Below are 20,416 nucleotides of genomic sequence, written 5' to 3' on the forward strand. Positions count from 1 at the left end.
CATTAGTTCTGAACCTTTCCAATGGTACTTTTTTTGTAGCATGAAAGCGTGAAGGGCAGAACATCATTATTTCACAGTAAATAAATCAATAAGTCTTCTTTCCTCATAATGATCCACAGGAAACTAACTAAGGTTAGTTAGTTTATTACAAAGCCAAAAAAACATGGATATAAAGCCACCTCAACACACAGGTATAGAAATACAAAGGAATTTGCAAGAAAGCACAACTACACATCCAATTTAAACTGTGCACCATTTACAATACTAATAATTCAAGAAGTAGGATGCAGAGAATCAAGAAGCATGAGTTTACATTTCCCTGCATTAAGGCTTGGTAAGTGATAAGCATTACATCTTTCCCTACTCTAGTGCCAAGATGATGTCCCTACTTAAGCATTTTCAGTGAAATGGAAACAAGGTGGCAATGTGTGGAGTCTTCCTAAGAAGTCTCTCCACCATCAGTGGTTAAAGCAACATAAAAGCTACTATCATTAGAAAGAGTTTGTTCTGCGAAGATCTCCCTTTCAAGGCAAATAAAAAGTGGCCCCTTTCACTCATTTCAACAATCTATTATCCACAGTTAGAATTCCCATATGCACAGCTTGCACACAGTTCACAATGAGCACAGTCATAGGGGTACTTTTCCACGATGTTCTCCAAGTACGTCTCTCATAACAATTCGTCCTTGGTTGCAATGCCTTCTCCTGTGTGAATTTGTCTCCATCTTTATCACCTCTAAACCATGTAATTGTAACTTCTTCTCTCCTTGCCTAGCTATTAAAACAAAGAGATTACTTTCCCCTAATTAATGCTTCTCCACCTGCAATGCAAACGTGAGAAACAGTGCACATAAAATTCAACTATTATTTCTAAAGTGCAAGTTTTCAGGGACTTGCATTTCAGACCTTCGACTTTAGCTAACATAAGAACATGTAATTTTAAGCATTACAGACTTGCATAACCCTATCATGGTTTACTAACACATTTACCATATAACATTTTATTGTTAAACACAATTATTATACGGATGTCATCTGTTTCACAGTACAAGTTTTTCACATTAACATTTCCTGCTAGTTACATTCATTGCCTACGTTAATTCTCTATGCTACTTGTCAGTACCCTAAAACATATCACGTAGTTATGTAATACATTTCAAAATTCTAACACCTCATGTTAATACTATTGCAATATTATATCTGGATGTGCTCTATGTATTATTATAATGCACCCCTAAAAATGAAATGAGATTTCTGCTCCATTAAGTGAGATATTGAGGGGTTGATTCCGATCCTGGAAAAAAACGTCCGTACGATTCGTAGCCGGAGCCCTCTCCGTGCGAATCATACCCGGCCGTCCGAGTTGCGTAATACGATCCATATTTCATGAATCCGTCCCAATCTTCGCGATCCGTACATATTGCAAGGCTGAAACCATGAACCGTACATCTCGTAAACAGGTTGTACGACCTGACGAGTACGATCCGGTATGACTACGTGATTCATATGGTCCACGTCAGGTAAGGGCAATTCGTACAGAAAAGCACACAATCACATACACACCGTACGGTCCGTACACCTCATGATCGTGGGGTACGGTGCATACCCCTGCGATCATGGGGTGTACGCACCGTACCCCTGCGATCACATGGTCTATGCACCGTACACCCAGCGAACATGGATACGATGCATACACCCCATGATCGCAGGGATATGGTGCATACACCTCATGATCTCAGGGGTACGCACCGTACCCCGCGATCATGGGGTGTATGGACCGTACCCAGGGGGGCACCTGTTTGGGTGCAAACTCTGCTTTTACGGCTGTTTTCAGCTCCCATAGAAAAAGGGTTGTACGGTGCGTACCCGACACGAATCATACTTGCTGGGTCGGAAAAACCAGCGGCGAACCGTACAGATGTCGCGTACAGCCGGTTTGTAGGGGAATTCATACGGGGATTGATTCATACCGTCTCTGTACGAATCGTACGGAGTCCAGCTCCTGGTACGAATCGTATTTCGTCGTACGTACGGGGGACATTGCCGGGTACGATTCGTACGGGAAAAACGCCCTGAACGGCTATTCGGAGCGGTTTTTATCAAATCGAAATCAACCCCTGAATGTGTAAAACAGTATGACATAGTAAACAACACAATGTGTAAAACTGCAAATGAACCATGCAAATGAGACAGCGAGTGAGACCGTGTGAGTATGTGAGTGACATTGAGCGCAAAAGTGAGAGAAACATTGAGTGATACCTTGTCCTCATGAGTGAGACAGTGTGAGCATGTGTGTGAGACAGTTTTGGCAAGTGGGTGCAACATTAAGTGAGAGAGAGCGAAGCAGTGTGTGAGCATTATGATTACATGAGTACCTATGAGTGTATGTGTGTTATGCTTGCAAGTCTGCCACTGGTCCGTGCACACTAATGGTACTTCTTGGTTTACAGAGCCACCAATGTCAACATGCTGGAGCTGGCTTACTGGAGGTAATTTGTGGCATAAGGGAAGAGGAACCCATGGTAAATTGAAGGTCCCGGAATTCTGGAAGTAAGTATTGGTGTATGTGGCCAATGTAAAATGCTGGTATCCGCTTATTGGAAGCAGTAATTGGTATAAGGGGAGGACATGAACACAACATAGGGTTGTGCCATTAGTAGATAGGGTGAGTTTATCAACAACTGTGAAGGCTTCACAAAGGTAATATTTTTATAGTGAAGCTTTCCCAGCATGCAATAAACCCCACACGAGTGGTGCAGCCTTATGTTATGTGCATGTAGTTCAGAGGATCCTCTGTTGTTCCCTTGCTCCCGCCTCCCTTCTTTTATAGTAGAGTTGATAAGTGTATGCAACCTATCATGTGAGGGGTTGGCAACCATTACACAATGCTAAGGTAATTTTTTCATGGGGTCACACATAAGATACGGGATATCAAATTGTGCTTTGCAAACTTCTTTTCAAACCATTGTTTTTCAAAAGGGAGAGAATACCCTTGTACACTCCTGAACAGCTTGGCTTCACTCGCTTTGTTTACTTACTGGATTTCTCATAAAATTCAAAGATTACCAGCCACCACTCAGTGATACACTGGAATGACTCATAACGTTGCTGCCCATTTTCTTGAAGCCCATACCAGAGATAAGGGGATCTGTCTACCACATGAAGATTGTAGTCCTGCTTGCAAAGGCACAACTCTGTGGCAAGTGGTGCCACTGTTCTCACACCTCTGGCTGGGTGAAAATGAGAGAAAATCAAGTGCAGCTGGAGTGATGCTGGGCATTGGAGACCTCTTCAGATGTCCCTCCATCTCTAAGTGCCATAAGTGATACTGCAATTACCCGTTAATCCACTTTCTGTGAAGCTCAAAGAGATTGCTGTTAGCCGCCAAAGGTAAATACCTTGGATCTTTTATTCATGTTATCTGCTCATAACTGCATGGATATTGTTTTAAAAATAATGATTTACATTTTAAACAGTTTTGACTAGCTTATTTGAAGTGTGATTTAGCACAATGTAAAATAATGAGCAGTGCTACATCCAGGTCCATGATCATTGCTTAAAACACAGCTTGTGATAGCTTACACTTTTAAGATGTTTACATAGAAAACCCATGGTATTATTTTCAACTGTTCCTTCTCAGTTTTGCAGATGGTTTGATCCTAATTGAGGTCAGGATTTAGCATACTCTACAAATATGAGTCTTGATATTAGGGAACATGGGGCCTCATGTTATCCTTGAATAACGGAAACTTAAGTTTTGCTACTCCACTGAATTGTCTGGAAAGTACCAGTGTAAAATAGGTGATCTATTTACAGTTCACCTTTGATCATATTATCGAAAGGGCCCGGGGGGGGGGGGGGGGAGGATTCTGATGGGCACTGGATTCTGATGGGCACTGGATTCTGATGTGCCACCGAGGAATTCTTCTTTGAAATGCAGGTGAGGTCGCACTTGCTGTGAAATGCAGGATCCTGGCTTCAAACAGGAGGTCTGCATTTTACTGATGTATTATTCTCAGAGTTGGCACAAGTTCATACCTGCACTGGGGTCAATCAATTCGCTGTGATATGGTGCATTGTCCTCTCTGCTGTGGTTGGACATACCTAAGAGTGTGCTGCAGTGCAGAGTGGCACATTGCACCATACCTGAAATGTGCCCCCTGGTTTGATTAGCACTTATGCTGGCAATACCACCTCAGCCACCATTTGAAGATCCACAAGCCAAACATATTAGCACGTTTCATTTGTTTACTCTCCTAAATAATTCTTATGAAAACGTTTCATTTGGGAATAAAACTATGCAACATTTTCTCACCCAAAATGTCCCTTTTTCAGCAGTTGAACATTGTGATATTGGTATTATGAAAGTGCACAACACTTTTCTGTGTATTCTGACCACAACATTCCCATTACATATCCACTTTCTCTTTGTATTTTGCATTGAAAGGCACATAACCCAAGATTTACTATTTTTTTCGGGCACAAATGGCTGCCAACCATGTTTTGAGCTCGATAGCTATTTTACGCTGAAAGTTGATTGCCATGAAGCTCCAAAATCACTTTGCACCACAGTAGTACACAAGGACACCTTTCTCATCAAGCAAAAAGTGACAGTTGTCCTGCCCGGAAAGTGACATCACTTCCGTAACTGGGGCTTCCGGGCCCCTGAGGGCCCTCCCCAGAAGTGATGTTACTTCCGGGGAGGCGGAGTGTCACATGACTGATGTGGATCACTTTTGTTGTGACATCACGCTGGTTACATGCTAGTTATGTGCTTGTGGTGCTAAAATGTGTTTAGGATGCTGTCATATCAGGTAGTGTCCTCACTGCCCTGTGTCTAGGGCTTTGCCAGAAGCAAAATTGCAACTCTCTCGCGGTGCACAGTATGTGTGTCTCTAACAAAGCAAACCCAGGCAGCCGCAGTTGTAAATCCTTATTGAGACAGATGGAAGGTTTCTCGACAAGAGGATGCTGGAAATACAGACAGAACACCCAGCTCCGCTGTCTGCCTTAGCCATCTGTTTAACCTTGGATGGTGGTTGACTTAAAAATGTATTTTGTTAGAAATGTCTAGAGACAAATTCATATTTGCATCAAGACTGCTATGAAACAGAACACAAACACAGATGGCTGTTACTCACCCTCCCCAAAGTGTGCCCATCACATAGTTACCAAGTACCAAAGCTCTACTAAGTATAAAATGCCATCCCAAGGCCACACACACAATGTGAAGCAGCCATCTGCAATGAAATGGAACTCAAAAGCAGATGGATGCTTCCACTCCCCAACGTTGGCCCATGCATATTAGCAAGCTCTACTAATTATAAAATGCTGTCCGAAGCCCAAACACACAATCAGAAGCAGCCATGAAATGCTTATTCTAATTCTGTGGACATAGGGGCCCGAGAAGCATGGAGAACAGCTTTGAGCTGAATTGGGAGGAGCAACCGAGCGATACAGAACAACTATTGCTGCAGGTAAAAACAATGATAGCTTATATCATTGAAATTATTGTTTTATATTCAATGTGTTGCATGGTGAAGCCCAGTTTCTGCTTTTCATGGTCTGAAAGTGTCTGCTTTTATTTATGGTTTGAAAAAAAAGTGTGTCAGATTATAGTTGGTAGTTGTGAAAATGAAAAAGTGTTACAGTTTCCCCCAAACTGGTCGACACAACATTCAGAATAAAAGCTAATGTGTGCAATCCTGAGCTGCTTACAGGGGTTTATTTCCAATATGCAGGGATGGTCTGTACCAATTTTATGTAAAACTGTACATATTAAGAAGACAGCCTTTAGTAGTACTGTACAATTATTAAAATATGTGTGTAAAATCCAGGTTGTCAGTTTTTCCTGTTCGGTCTTTTAAAATGGAGACATCTCAAGGCTCCTGGTGTGGGCTTGTTGTACATTAGCTTAGCGCAAGGGCATTGACGCATACTGTTTGTTTCATTGTTTTGCATTTGCTTAGCAGGCTGCATGGAATCTGCGTTTACAAAAATGTACAAATAAAATCTGTTGTTTAACCCCTTCGATGCAACAGGGTCAACTCCTCATGGGCGTTACCTGCGCTGTGCGTGTGACGAGTTCAAAATTGTCACGTAACGCGGGATTTTCGAAATCGCAGCGCTCAGCGGGAAAACCGCTAGCGCGCATGCGGTTAAACAACAGTTTGACAGGGGTTAAAAGTTGGCAGCAGGCTCTGAGAGCAGGCTGCGACAGGCCACGGCCTGAAGTATTGGTTCTGACAAAGGCCTCAGCATGGCAGTGAACAGAATAGGAAGAGGGCAAGCGGACTCCCTAGACAGAACTGCGATAGTTCCAAGGGTTTAAGCGAATGTGGTTACCAAATAGCAACCTGTATGTACCAGCCCCAACAGCGGCAGTCGCTAGGATTAGAAAAAATAAAAAATGAAAAGGTTTATTTTTTGCGCACAGCACTTAAGCTCTTGAATATTTACTTGAAAATGTTTAATGGCCTGTATATTAGCACACATTACCTGAGATAAAATGTGTATATCCACGCTTTGCTAAGCCGTGATGTTGTTATTTTGAATAGGCTTTGGTGCAATTCTGTAAGAGGGTTAAAGATCTAGCACAGCACCCAGGGCTTATACACCAGAACTGTTTAGCGCTATTTCAAAGCCCCTGCTTTAATTAGCCCTGCTGGCCACGTTGTTTGTTAAGAATGCCTGCTCCAACAACTGCAAATAATTTTATTATATTGTGAACAACACTTTTTTTATGACTCAATCACGTACGATGTGTACTGTTTATTAGAGTTGTTTTTAAAGAATATCTGTCTGCTCTGCACACAGGATCTCTCACAATTAATGCGGCACCATATGGTTAATGGTTGTCTTTCAGCAAGGTACAGCTAACCTTATTGTCTCAACATAACCAACTTATTTTTTCATTTTATTTTTTCAAATGTATTCTCATTTTTTTTAAAACATATTTTATTAGTTACATTCCAAAGACAGTGCAAAATTCTGTACCTCGACTGGTACAGACACATAACTCCCCGAGTCAAATACAAGCTCCACCCCATCCCATCAGTTCACAATCTATCAAAGAATACACCAATACCCCAATACCCCAATAAGTTAATGGCGGAGCAAATCATAAATTATCTACGTTTCGCTTCTCAAAGTATCTAAAAACACCTACCAAAACCATTCCTAAACCCAATCAGAACCAACCCCCCTCCCCCCTCACCGGTGTGTAATACATTAAATACAATATATAAAGCACAGTTCTCGATCCAGCTACTGTTTAACAGTTTCCCACACTTTTCGTACCAGAGGCCTCCCTAAAGTACTCCTTCTGACAACTACTCCTCCTCAGACTATTGGTCGGACAGAGATTGCACCAGCGTCTCCCATGCTGTCGCCGAGTCCAGGGCTTTCTCGTTGTTTAAGCGCCGTGCCTGTTAAAATCTAATAACACTCACTACTAGCCCACTTAGTCAGTTCAGACCTCCACCTCTTACTGTTGGGCCCCTCCTTCGACTTCCAGTGCATTGGTATTTCTCTCTTTGCCAGCAATAATTCCATATCTATAAATGTACTTGTCACTTTTGTCTTGGAGGTGTGGGGAAACCAATGTAATATACATGTGGCCATGTCAAAAGCTAATTGACGCTCAGTGACGGCAGTTAACAGGCCGCCCACTTCGTCCCAATAATCCCCCAGCTTCGGGCATTCCCACAGCATGTGCTCTAGCTCCACTCCCTCGCTTGCGCACCGAGGACAGGCCGCACCATCGATCTTAAAATACCTCTGAATCTTACCTGGTGTCAAATATGCTCTGTGTAGTATAAAAAAATGCACCAGTTGAAACCTTGCATTCCTGGTACTTTTCTAAGCCCTGCGTAAAATATGTCCCCATGTAGCCTCCGGTATGGGCTTTCCAATACCTACCTACCTTTTTAGTCGCAATGTAACCAGTGGAGCCAACCCCTCATTCAGCATTCTTGAATAAAGGCATGTAACTGCTTTAAATGTCCCTGCTGCCATCACTACGTACTGACATGCCATCGTTTTTTTGGGCTCCCCTAAACCCTCCCTTCAATGATTCCGAATAGCATACACTAGAACGGCGTGTACCAAAAATCCTCCCCCGGGAAGATCATACCTCTCCTGCAATGCCCGATAGGTCAGTAATTCACTGCCCTCGGCCTGCTCCAACTCCATCAAGGACGTCCAGTCCCCACCAAGGGGCTATGTGGTAATCATTCCCAATGGAATCTCAGGAGCATATGGATGCAGCACTCCTGCCCTACGTTGGCTGCGATTCTTGCATAATCGCAACGTTTTCTCTTCTAACGAGGGATCCCTAAGGTTAAGCTTCTGTTGTAATATTATAAAAGATAGAACATGCCTCGGAATCCCTGTACCTCTCAAATTCTCAGGGCCTCTAAATTCCATTGCAACTGCCTGCGTCAAGACCTGAAGTTGAGCTGCCAAATAATAAAGCTCCAAATCAGGAACCGCTAGCCCGCATTCTACCTTCTGCTGTATCAACGTAGTTAGGGCCACTCTCCGTCTGCCAGACCCCCATAGGAACCATACAATCATGGTTTTCAGTAATTTAAATACTGAGCTCGGTATCCAGACGGGCAACTTTCTAAAAAAATACAGTAGCCTAGGTCGTGCTACCATCTTCAATAATGCAATCCGACCCATCACTGACAATGGAAGTGTAGACCAAAATGCCATGCTGCCTTTCAGAGCACTCACGCATCTCACTATGTTCCCTTCTACCAGATCATTGACCCCATGATAGACATGCACCCCCAGGTATGGCATACATGTCGGCTCCCAGCGCACATCTCGTGATAACATGGGTGGTAGCCCACCAGGCTTCACCGGGAACAAACACGCCTTAGCCCAATTGACCTTTAGTCCAGAAAAGTCACCAAACTGTGATAACAGGCCAGCTTCCCCCTCCAGTGCTCCCTCCGCATCTGCCAAAAACATCAAGAGGTCATCCGCACACAGCGAAATATACTGCTGATCCCCTCTGTATTCCAGGCCCTCATAACACTGTCCCAACCTGGCTCTTGCTGCCAAAGGTTCTATTGCCAGAGCGAACAATAGTGGAGAAAGTGGGCAACCCTGCCTTGTCCCACGGGACACTTGCTAGCGGGGGGAAATTAACGCCCCCACTTTCACCCTAGCCACTGTGGAGGTATACAACACTCTCGTCCAATTCACAAATGTATCCCCCAATCCAAAACGCCCCATACCTTTATATAAATTCAACCATTCCAAACTATTGAAGGCCTTCTCTATGTCCACTGATAGTATCGTGGCCCCATGCGAGCCAGGATGGTGCTCTCCCAAAATCCTTATCAGTCTTCGCACATTAGTGGCTGTGTGTCTAGTCGGAATAAACCCAGCCTGATCCCCATGAACCAGATCAGTCATATGCTGCAGGAGGCGAGACGCCAATATCCGACTCAAGATCTTATAGTCAGTGGACAACATTGATAATGGTCTAAAGGCCGCCGTGTCTATACCCTCCCGCCTGGGCTTTAACAATGGGATAACGAGCGCCTCTCTCATTGTCACCGGAAGTTGACCTAAGTCCAGCGCCTCACTATAAACCTCCAACAACTGAGGAGCCAGTAAATCCACATACCGCGAATAAAATATTTTTCGGCAGACCATCCACGCCCGGAGTTTTGTAGAGAGCCTTATGCTTAAATGCACTCCTAATCTCCTCAATTGTTATGGCACTACCCAAACGTTTCGCTTGCTCCTCTTCCAGAGGCGGAAGGGGCACACCTTCCAAAAAGACGTCAATTTCCGAGTCCCCCGCCACCAGCGAGCTCTCATACAACTCTTCATAATAAGCCAAGAACCTTGCCATAATCTCTCGCTGAGTATAAAGGGTACTACCATCTTGCACGTTCAGCGCTATGATTGGAGAGCCACGTTTAGTAGGATTAGCCAATCACGCTGACAGCGTCCCCACTTTGTCCCCCCACCGCTTGAGCCTTTGTAACATAATTTTTAGAATGTTATAATCGAAGCAGCGTAGTCTCTGTACCTCCTTAGCCACCGCCTGCCTTCACCTCCATTACTTCTGCTTGCAATTTGGGGTGCTCAGGCCGCGCCTGTTCAGCCGACCTCCATCTGCTTTCTGCCCTGTCTACATCCTGCATCGACACCTTCCTCACCCCCACATGCTTACTAATAAAGAGTCCCCTCACCACCACCTTGAAGGCATCCCACTCCAGTGCCCTAGTGGAAGCTGTCCCTGCATTCTCATTAAAATAATGGATTATCTCCTCACCAATCTCTCTGTGGAAAACCGGATCATCTAAAGTTTCAGGGCGCAATCTCCAGGTGGAGATTTCAGATTTCACAGCCATCCAGTTTATAGTAACCAACAACGGGTTGTGATCAGAGAGTGTCCTAGCAAGATATTCAGAGTACGTTATGGAAGGCACAATCGATACTGAGCATAAGGCTGCATCAAGTCTAGTTCGTGCATTGCCGAGAAGTAGGAATAGTCTCGGTCCCGCGGGTGGTGGGTTCGCCATAAGCCCACTAAGTTCCATCTGGTTTGCCAATCCAGTCTATATTTGGCCAACCTGCGGATAGGAGAATCCGCTAGTGGGGAATGAGACCTGTCCTGGGAGACATCTACGATTGAATTAAAATCCCCACCCAATACAGCATGGCCCGTAAAATAATGAGCCAATGTGCCTGACATGCGGTCTAGAAAGCGCGCCTGAGCAATGTTTGGTGCATAGACACTACACAACGCAATGTCCCTACCATGTAAGCGCCCCTCAACCGCTACAAATCTGTCGTCAGGGTCTAAGGTTTGTTTTGTGACCTGAAAAGGAACCCCCGCTCGTATCCAAATCATGCCCCCATGCAAATGCCGAATACAATGTACTAAAAACCTGCCCCCTCCACCTGCGCTGTAATGCCAAACCTTCTGCTTTAGTGAGGTGGGTCTCCTGTAGCAGTGCTATATGGACTCCTCTCCTAACCATGAATCTTATAGCGCCTCGTCATTGTGTGTAGCCCTGTACATTCCACGTGACAAAGCGTAAATCAGGTACCGCCCCCATCATAGTAGAATAGCATCCTAATATCTCTCCGTACAAAAGTAAACAAACCGGTGACCCCCCATCCCAACCATACTCCCAACACCCAAAATGACCCACCCCCCCCAAGGACAGGTCCTAAAACAGAACTGCTAGTCACCATCAAAACCATACCAACAATCAACGCACACCTAAGCCCACCAGTAGTCACTGCGGGCAAGCCTTATGGGCAATGGGGGGTGCTCAGCGCCAACAGGCAACCACGTATGCTCCAAGAGTAACCTCGCTTAATCCCCCAGTCAAACACAGAAACCTCTTCCCACCTGCACACCCTACCAGAGGCTACTAAGCATCAACATTACGTACAAATTTGGCATCGCAGAGCGACCCCCGAGCCACTCTCTCCCCCGTGTCACCAAGCAGCAGAACCCCTTAACTGTAGCAATGTTCACAAGCCTCCTTCCAGCTCCCAACGGTTCCGCCACAACGTCTCAGACTGCAAACCATTACTCATCCAACAGTCCATCGGCTGTGGCCGGAGTGACCTTCGGCAAACGGAGACTGTCCGCCTCTGAGGTCTCAGTGTCCGAATGTGCTTTGTCCTTCTCTGAGTCCGTACACCCTGGGGACTGCATCATTTGTTCTCCCGACAAAGCCGACACTGCTTCCAGCACCCCCTGTCACTCTACTGCAGTTTGTGATATCGATGGTTTCCGCAGCTACCGCCGGTGTCGTCAAAGCCGCTGTGACTTGCCCAGCTGAAGTTGAAAATTCCCAGATGACTCCGGGGCATGGCGTTCCATGCGATCAATTCCAGCCCGTAAGATTCCAACCATGTCCATGCTTCCTCCGGGGTGTCATGGAAATGAGTGCTACCATCCAATATGATTCTCAGTTTGACTGGAAACAACAGGGAGTACTGGAGCCCCTCCGACCTTAACTCTTTCTTAATCGCCAGGAAGGACGCCCGATGGCACTGGATTTCCAAGGTATAATCCGGAAAAATTGTCACTTTGCCGTTTCCAGCTTGATACAGGCCATCAGTACACGCTTTTTGGAGCAAACAGTCTCTGTCCTTATAATGCAGCAGGCGAGCTACCACCGGGCGGGGAGGTCGCCCCGGCTGTGGTCGCCTCGCTGGCACCCTGTGCGCACGCGCCAGGGTGTAGAAAGGGGACAATCCCTCAGGAGCCACCACCGTTCTCAACCAGTTCTCCAGATACTGCACCATGTCCGACCCCTCCACTTTTTCAGGCAGGTCCACTACGCAAATGTTAATGCGCCTATTTCTACTTTTGGCGTCCTCAGCACGTTTCTCCAGCGTTAGTATACGGTCCAAGGCGTCCGTCATCTTGTTCGTTAGCACAGTGTGGGCTGGTGTTACCTCTTGAAGTATTCCTTCCATTTGTTTCACCCTATCTGCTAGTTTAGAGTGATCTGCTCTCAAGAGGCCAAGTCCCGTCGCCACTTGCGCAATGTCCTGCTGCAGGGCCATACGTGAATCCGCATTTGCCTTTAGTATTTTGTCAAACTGCTGCTGCATACCTGGATCCCGGGGTGTTTCCAGAGCATCAGCCGGGGTCGGCGCTTCGCTGGCCGATAATTGGTGTGCCCCTTCCTTCTTCCCTTTCGTTTCCCCATGATCAGGCCCTCCAACGCGTGTCCGAGTTTTTCTAGGCTCCCCACAGCTCCTTAATCACCTTAAGGGTGCCCAGTTTCAAATCCACACCAGCCAAGCTCAGGAATTCCCTTCTCCACGATGTTCACTGCTCAGGCATGTGGGTATCCCAACCAGCAGAGTATCATCTGCCCCCAGTGGCGCCAAGCCATTGCCGTGAAGGAGAGGCTCCGAGGAAGAACTGGAGAGGGCGATCCGGACTTCAGATAAGTGAGAGAGCGCAAAACTGTGTTAGAAACTGTAGGAGTGCACCATATTCACAAGGAATCAGCACCTGCATATATAGAGGATTATAATCCTGTTTAAATGTGACACAGAGCTATGAACCCATGTGCTAGAACTTACATAGCTGTAACGAAAAGCGCTTTTGAAAATACTAATGTCATGTTAACTTAGAAATGTGTTTGTAGAGTAATACTAATTCAGTTAAAGGATGCTTAAATAGGCATTGATGTATTTAAATGCATGTTTAGAAATTCACTATTGTATTCATGTAACGACATAGAAGTGTTTAGTTAGAGAATGTATTCCTTTTTTTTTCTATAATAATGTAGGCCTAATGAGCGAAAAATGTTTGCCAATGTTAGGGGGTGACATCCCGAAACGTGCAGAGGCCCAGGTGGGGAGGAAGGCCGTGTAGGCCGAACTAAGAATGTTTCACATTACATTAAATCATGGAAGTGTCTTTCCTAGAAGGTTGCTTTAGAAAATTAATTGCAAGTAGCATGGCACTGTGAATCGATTTATGTGCGTTCCTTTGCAGGTGCAAGGTTAACCAGAGATAGTAGAGAAGGGCCCATTGTATATGAGCGTTAGGATGGTAGTCCCAGACATGGAGGAGTGGCTGCGGAATTTTAGGGAAGCAACTTCAAGAGGAGAAGACTCTGGGACCCAAGGACGTTTTTCAACGAACAAAGATGAAGATGTCGTAATGAATTTTATTTGAAAGTTAATACCTCAGAGAGGGGCGTACCTCAGGGCATGTCGCCCATATTGTGGGGTTTGTATTAGGGACAGCACCCCGGTAGGAGAGCAGAGCAGATGCGCACGAGGGGGAAGAAAGATGCTGGGTAGGCAGAGAGCTTTGCTATGCGAAAAGAGTTCATAGGCAAAGTCCGAACTAAGTGAGTGAACTTCTTTGGAATTCACCACGGCTGACACCTTTGTTAGGAGGGAACTTTGTTAAGTAGGATGTCACTTAGTATAGTGTAGGGACAAATTGATCTGGATGTATTTCTTCTTTTCTTCGATGCCTACAAAGACCCAGATTATAGCAATTCTTGCAAGCCTAGTGGTTTTGGAAATTATACTTGTGTTGTTTCTTAGTCGACTGAGAATTTTCCGTAGGATTATGTTTGTATTAGTGCCCGTATATCTCCTGAATCTTTTACTGAGGTGTTTATATACACAACTGCTTTTGGCTTTATAATAAATCTTCAAACTTGACTTTTTGTCAGTGGTTCTTTGGGAAAGGCGATGGAGGTAGTTCGAATTGATATGTTGAAAAAGATTGCCTTCTACACTCTATGACAGGTAAAAAGGTCTAGTCGACCTGTGGCGGGATTCTAGAATTCCGATTTTGATTCTAGAGTGAAAATCCCACCTTTCCATAAGTAAGGTTAGAAATGAGCGCAAGCGTCCTTGTGCACTCGGGCAGGGGTTTTATTGGGAACTTGGAGGGTGGGGTCTTTCAGGAAAGCGGAGAGAAAAATGTTTGCATGTGTTAACTGCCTCTTTGCTCAACGTGCTCAAAGCGCTTCCCATTGGAGTCAATATGATTATCAAATTGTACAAAACAAAACTAACACTGATACCCACGAGGAGTGTGCATAGAAACAAGCATAGGCAAACACAAAAGGCAGATCATTATTAAACAGGGATGCTAATACAGAGACCAACACCAGTACTATGAATCTGAATGAGGCTGAGCATAATTTTGTATAAGTACCCTAACACCAGCACTGTGTACCTCCAGCATCTAGTATGGCCTATTAAAAATATAAAGCAATAGCTAGACAGGCAGTTACAATCATATGGTTGTAAGGAGCTGTTCAGGCTTTTCTTTTAAAGCATATTTTATTTTATATTTTGTTTCCAACGGAGAGCTAACAGAAACGGCTGGAGTACCCGGAAAGGTTAAGCGCACATCCATGCCACTAAAGGACATCACGCAGATCCAACAAAATGACCGAACACCAGAAACTAGTGTAAGTTACCCTAGGCACCATAAAAAAACATGCACAGACTCTGCAAACGCAAATCTTAACGACACTTGTTACTCTGACGCCTACATTGTTTTACCAGTAAAGCCCACAACCAGTACAGCAAACACACATACGGGAAGACCATTTCTGGCTAAGGGTGTAGACCTCAAAGGGATCACACTTTCAGCTACAGACACATACAGGCAGGGTCATGCAAAAACTAGAAAGTAGATCTCATGCTAAAAAAACGAAATTGAGTTGCTTTTCCTCAAAGAAGAAGAAACCCACGATCCTGGACCTACAAACCATCCCTTCAGATCTATCCTTAAATAACAATGCAACCGTGCAGCCATGTCCCCATAATCTTCATGCTGATAAATTTTCACCATCTGAGAGGGTACATTTGGATTTGCTACCCAGAGGATCTCCAAAACCAACAATAAATATCTCACATAGGCTTTGGGACAAAAGGCTTGAAAACGATCATTCCATAGCAGACACACCTATAAAAATCACACGTACTCTATTTGACGAAGGGCTTGAAAACATTCATCTAGACCTGGGTCTGTATTCTGCATGTATAAGGCTTCTCAGGGGACTAACGAGTGAGCCACAACTGCATATAAAATTCCCACGAAACCTAGTTGATGAAGGGCTTTAAAACGATCATTCCCAAACCGCCACATCTTACGTAGGTACATGGTTTCTCAAGGGTCTGACATGGGTGCCAACACGTTCTGAAACACCATCCAGTTCCACAACTGCTATTATGTCCAACATTTAAATTTAACATATCCTATGTCACTGGTTACAGAGCCAGGCGTGTATGATCCCACCAGCCCGGCGTCAACATACCCTAATGGAATAGATGTCTTAATCCAAGCTTAGAAATTGAGTATAGTGGCAAGGCGTCCTCAGCGAGTTCTGTCCAGTGCTGTTGCTGCTATTATGACTAACATTTAAATTCACCATGTCCTATGTCGCCGGTTACACATCAAGATGCGTACGATCCCACTGATTCCAGACTTTCAGAACGGTGCTACTGGGGTAGCCAGAGAGCAGTTCTCTGGAAGAATCAGGGTGATGTACGCCCTAACCCTACAGAATATGGATTTTTAGCTTAAAAAGCTGTACAAAGTTCATATGTGAAAGAAAAAATCCAGGTTGTCAGAAAACTAAAACCCAATCTGCATTCTAAGGCCATAAAACTGTAGAAGTTAGAAACCGAGAACTGACCCTTGAGGAATGTACAGACAGAGAAAGTCCAGAGTGTACAAAGGTGTGGAACAGTGGTGTTACAATATTGCAGATCAGCCATTGCAGATATAGAAGTTTTTACATCTTGACAAGGTCTGCGTTGCGGTCTAGAGTGAGGGTTCCAGTTTTATTAATAACTCGGTCCAAAGCCCAAAGTTCCAACTATAAAAAGAAAACAAGACATCTTTACTTAAGCGTGATGGTTCTTATGAGTCTGCACGGCCAAAAAGAAGTTAGAACCCCACAGATGCCGCCCGAGCCCACACAGGCACTGCTGTAGCAGCACCTGGACTGGCTTCTTTAGTGTCTCTTGACAGAGAACGTAGAGCCTGGGACTAGGTAAGCTTGGGGACCATAATTCACCAATCACTGCACAGCTTTATTGACAAGCCATGCAGTGATTGGTCTGCCCTAGACCAGCCTCTCCCTTCTCTCTCACCCTCCCCACTTTGTGTGAGAATGCCATTACACACACACAAGCTAGGGGAGAGAGAGAGAGTTGAGAGGAGAGGTTCTTGACCTCGTGGCCACCAAAGCCTGATCGTCACGCAAGGCCTCGCAGCTCACGCACAACTTCAATTAAGTTGTCAATGTCACATTGGCCGGACTTGTCACTGTTCGAGATCCTGAGAGCCTGCCTGGAAACTGCTGAGGCTGAGCGCAGACGCAGACAGGATCAGGGTAACTGGAGTGAGAATTAGTGTGTGTCACTGTTAGCCAGCCCCCATTTATCTTCTGTTTTCCCCCACAAGTGATATCAGACACATAGGGGCGGTCTTCACTTCGGGGGCCCCCTGCGGGCCCCCATTGTGAAGGCGAGGTGGGGGGTGCACATGGGGGGTACCTGTTGTACCCCCCTGCATTTGCATATGCAATGCGACAGGCACCTCGCAGTGCCTGCCACTTTGTGTATGCAAATGCATGCATGCATTTTTAGCATTGTGGCGGGCGGTGCTGAGAGCACCGCCAGCCACAATGTTAAAAATGCAGGATGCGCCCACCACTGTGGTGGGCACATCCTAATACCCCCCACAGGACCCCGCCCTTATGGCGGGCGGTCCCATTATCCGATAGTCATCCTAATGGCCCCCATAGACTGTGAGATACAAATCAGAGCCAGAGACAATCTCACAGTCCTGTCTGTCACTCACTCACGGTTCATGATTATTTTCACTATCACTAGTAGTGATAGTGAAAATCATGAACCAGTGAGTGTGACAGGCCTCCCGGTAATAGAGGATGCCTCTGGACTTTAGAGGGGCACGGGTGTTGTTATGGAACCTGAGGGGAACCTGAGTCTCGGCATCGTCAACTCAACTGTGATCTGGGCAAATCACTTATGGGGCATATTAACAAGGGATTTATCCCCGCTTTTTTGGCTTTAAAAGCCAAAAAAGCAGAGATAAAACTATCTAACATGCAAAATCGCATGTTAGCATCCTTTTTCTCTACGCTTCCCTTTGCATCTCTAATATGATGCAAAGGGAGCGTTCCAGAACAAAATAATAGGAGAAATGTCGCTAAGAAACATTTCTCCTAGTAACAAGCTTCACACTAACCCTCTTAGAGATAAACAAAGCAGCTCTAACCACGGTTAACACTGCTTTTTAAAGTCTGCTAATTTTCAGATTTAGGCATATCTGTAATTGGAGGTGGATTATGTGACTGCAACCACAGTCACTATCACCAAGGTTATTGCAGTTTTTTATTAAATGTCACTGGACATCCAGCGTTTTTCAATGTAAAACTGCGCTATTCCTGCTATCCCTGTTTTTTTTATCGCCATGGCGTTCAGTGTAGATAATACTGCGCTACCATGGCGATTATCGCCAGGATAGCCGGCAATATATTTTTTAACGCTAACAGCGGTCAGAGATAATTTTCGCTGATGCTTGTTAATATGCCCCGAAATCTCCCCATGCCCGGTGCCTTTACCCTTGAAAAACTGGTGCAGAGTGCAGACAGACATGTTGCTTGAAGCTGGACCCTGCTGGCATGCACCTCCGAGAAGCATACATGCTTCTGCAATGCTTCTCAGAGGTGCGTGCCAGCAGGGCCAAGTTTCAGAAACAATTCTATCTACGAGAAATATTATGTTTCTGAAGCTGGGCCCTGTGGACACACACCTCTGATAAGCGTACACGCTGCTGCAATGCTTCTCTGAAGTGCGTGCCAGCAGGACTTAGCTTCAGAAACATAACATTTCTTGTAGACAGATACATTTCTGAAGCTAGGCCCTGCTGGCATGACAGAGACGTTTTAAGGCATGGACAAAGTGTCCCCAAGCTCTAGGGGGCCTTTCAGTAAAGTAACATTGCCGGAGAGCTCCTAGGTGAGTCCAGAGGGGGGCCCCTCCATATAATTTGCAAGGGGCCCCATCAGGTTTCGTTACGCTACTGGGCCCTAGCCTTTCAGGCCCCCCCTTACAAAGCCAACTCGGTTGTGCAGAGTCTAACCCTGATGACCTCCTCTAATTATTTAACAGAGTGTTTGAAATACCGTTTTCCATACATTTACTTTTAATATGGGTGATGTGTGAGAGTCTATTTCAGATATTTGGCAGTGAGATGTTGTGTTTATGTTTCATGCATCATCCATAAACGTTTCTCATAGATCAGAACAGGACCTCACAAAGAGAATAATGGGAGGGTGTCACAGAGATTATATGATTAGTGAGCTGCAACCATGTTACAGTATTCAAAACACACGTTACTATAGCTGAATATTTTGATGTGTACACATTTAGAATTTGGACATGTGCCTCTGCACTGGCCAAAGAGTGCCGGAAAGAGCAGAAACTGTATCGTAAATTCAGAGCTGTTCTGAACAGGGATCCCCCCAAATAGGTTTGGCCCAGGGCCCCAAAAATGCATAATAAGTCCATGTGGCATGCAGTGCACAGTCAAAATATCGAGTTTGAAATGCCGACCTACAAAAATATCGTGTTGAAAATATCGACGGTACATAATATCGAGGTCAAGAATATCGTTGGACAGAATATCGACACTAAGGTAAGTAATATCGATGTAAGTAATATCGAAGTTACTAATATCGATATTTGTATTATTGTTATGTATTTTATTATGTATGTGTAATATTTTTTTTGTTAATTATTTTACTTGTTTTAAATTATACGTGTATTATTTTTATATATTAATAATGTTATTTTTAAGTAAATTTTATGTTTTAGTACCAGAGCGGGTAGTGGTTTATAGGGGAATAGGGTGGGAAGTAATTTAAATATACTAAATTTATTAACAATTTTTAGGAATTATAAATTAATTTTAATTAATCTTGGTGTTTATTTCTGTAGAGGGTTGTGGGTTTATAGGGGAATTGGGTGGGAAGTACTTTAATATTAATTAATTAATGATTTCTTTTTATTTATTGGAATGGGTAAATATTTTATTGTTCATTAATTATTAATTGGTAGTTAATTATCTTATGTGATCAATAATTTTTTTAATTGGTGATTAATGTTTTTAATTGGTAAATAATTGCTTTAATTGGCAATTAATTTTTTTAATTGGTAATTCATTTTTTTAATTGGTAATTAATGTTTTTAATTGGCAAATAATGATTTTAATTGGTAATTATTTTTATTTAGTGATTATTTTGTTAATTGGTAAATAATGTCTTTAATTGGTAATTTTTTTTTATTAATTTGAAATTATTTTTTATAAATTGGTAATCAATGTTTCATAAAAAGTATTATTTGGTATGAAAAATAATTTTATTGTTTAATATTTTTTAATTGTGAATTAATTTTAAATAATAAAAAAAGAAATTGTAAAGAAAAATATTTCATTGTTCAATATTCATTATTTGGTAACTAATATTTATTAATTAATATTTATTGGTATTTATTGTTAATTTATTGTTAATTATTTATTCAATTGTAATTATGTTTTTAAAAATTATTAATGGGTATTTGTAAATGATGTAGAGTTAATAAAACATTAAATTATTTATAATTTTAAATACAATTTTTTAAAATAAATATGTTATATTTAAATTCTACGCTATCCAATGTTTTCCCTTCTGTTTCACTCTCTTGTGTTGGAATAGTAATTCTAACCCCAACGCTATCCAATGCTTTCCCTACTGTAGCACCCTTTGGAGTTGGAATAGTAAATGTTACCCCTACGCTATCCAACATTTTCCATACTGTTGCACCCTCTGGAGTTGGAATAGTAATTTTTACCCCTACGC

The sequence above is a fragment of the Lissotriton vulgaris genome, chromosome 2_1 (genome assembly GCF_964263255.1).
Source record: "Lissotriton vulgaris chromosome 2_1, aLisVul1.2, whole genome shotgun sequence".
Classification (NCBI taxonomy): Eukaryota; Metazoa; Chordata; class Amphibia; order Caudata; family Salamandridae; genus Lissotriton; species Lissotriton vulgaris.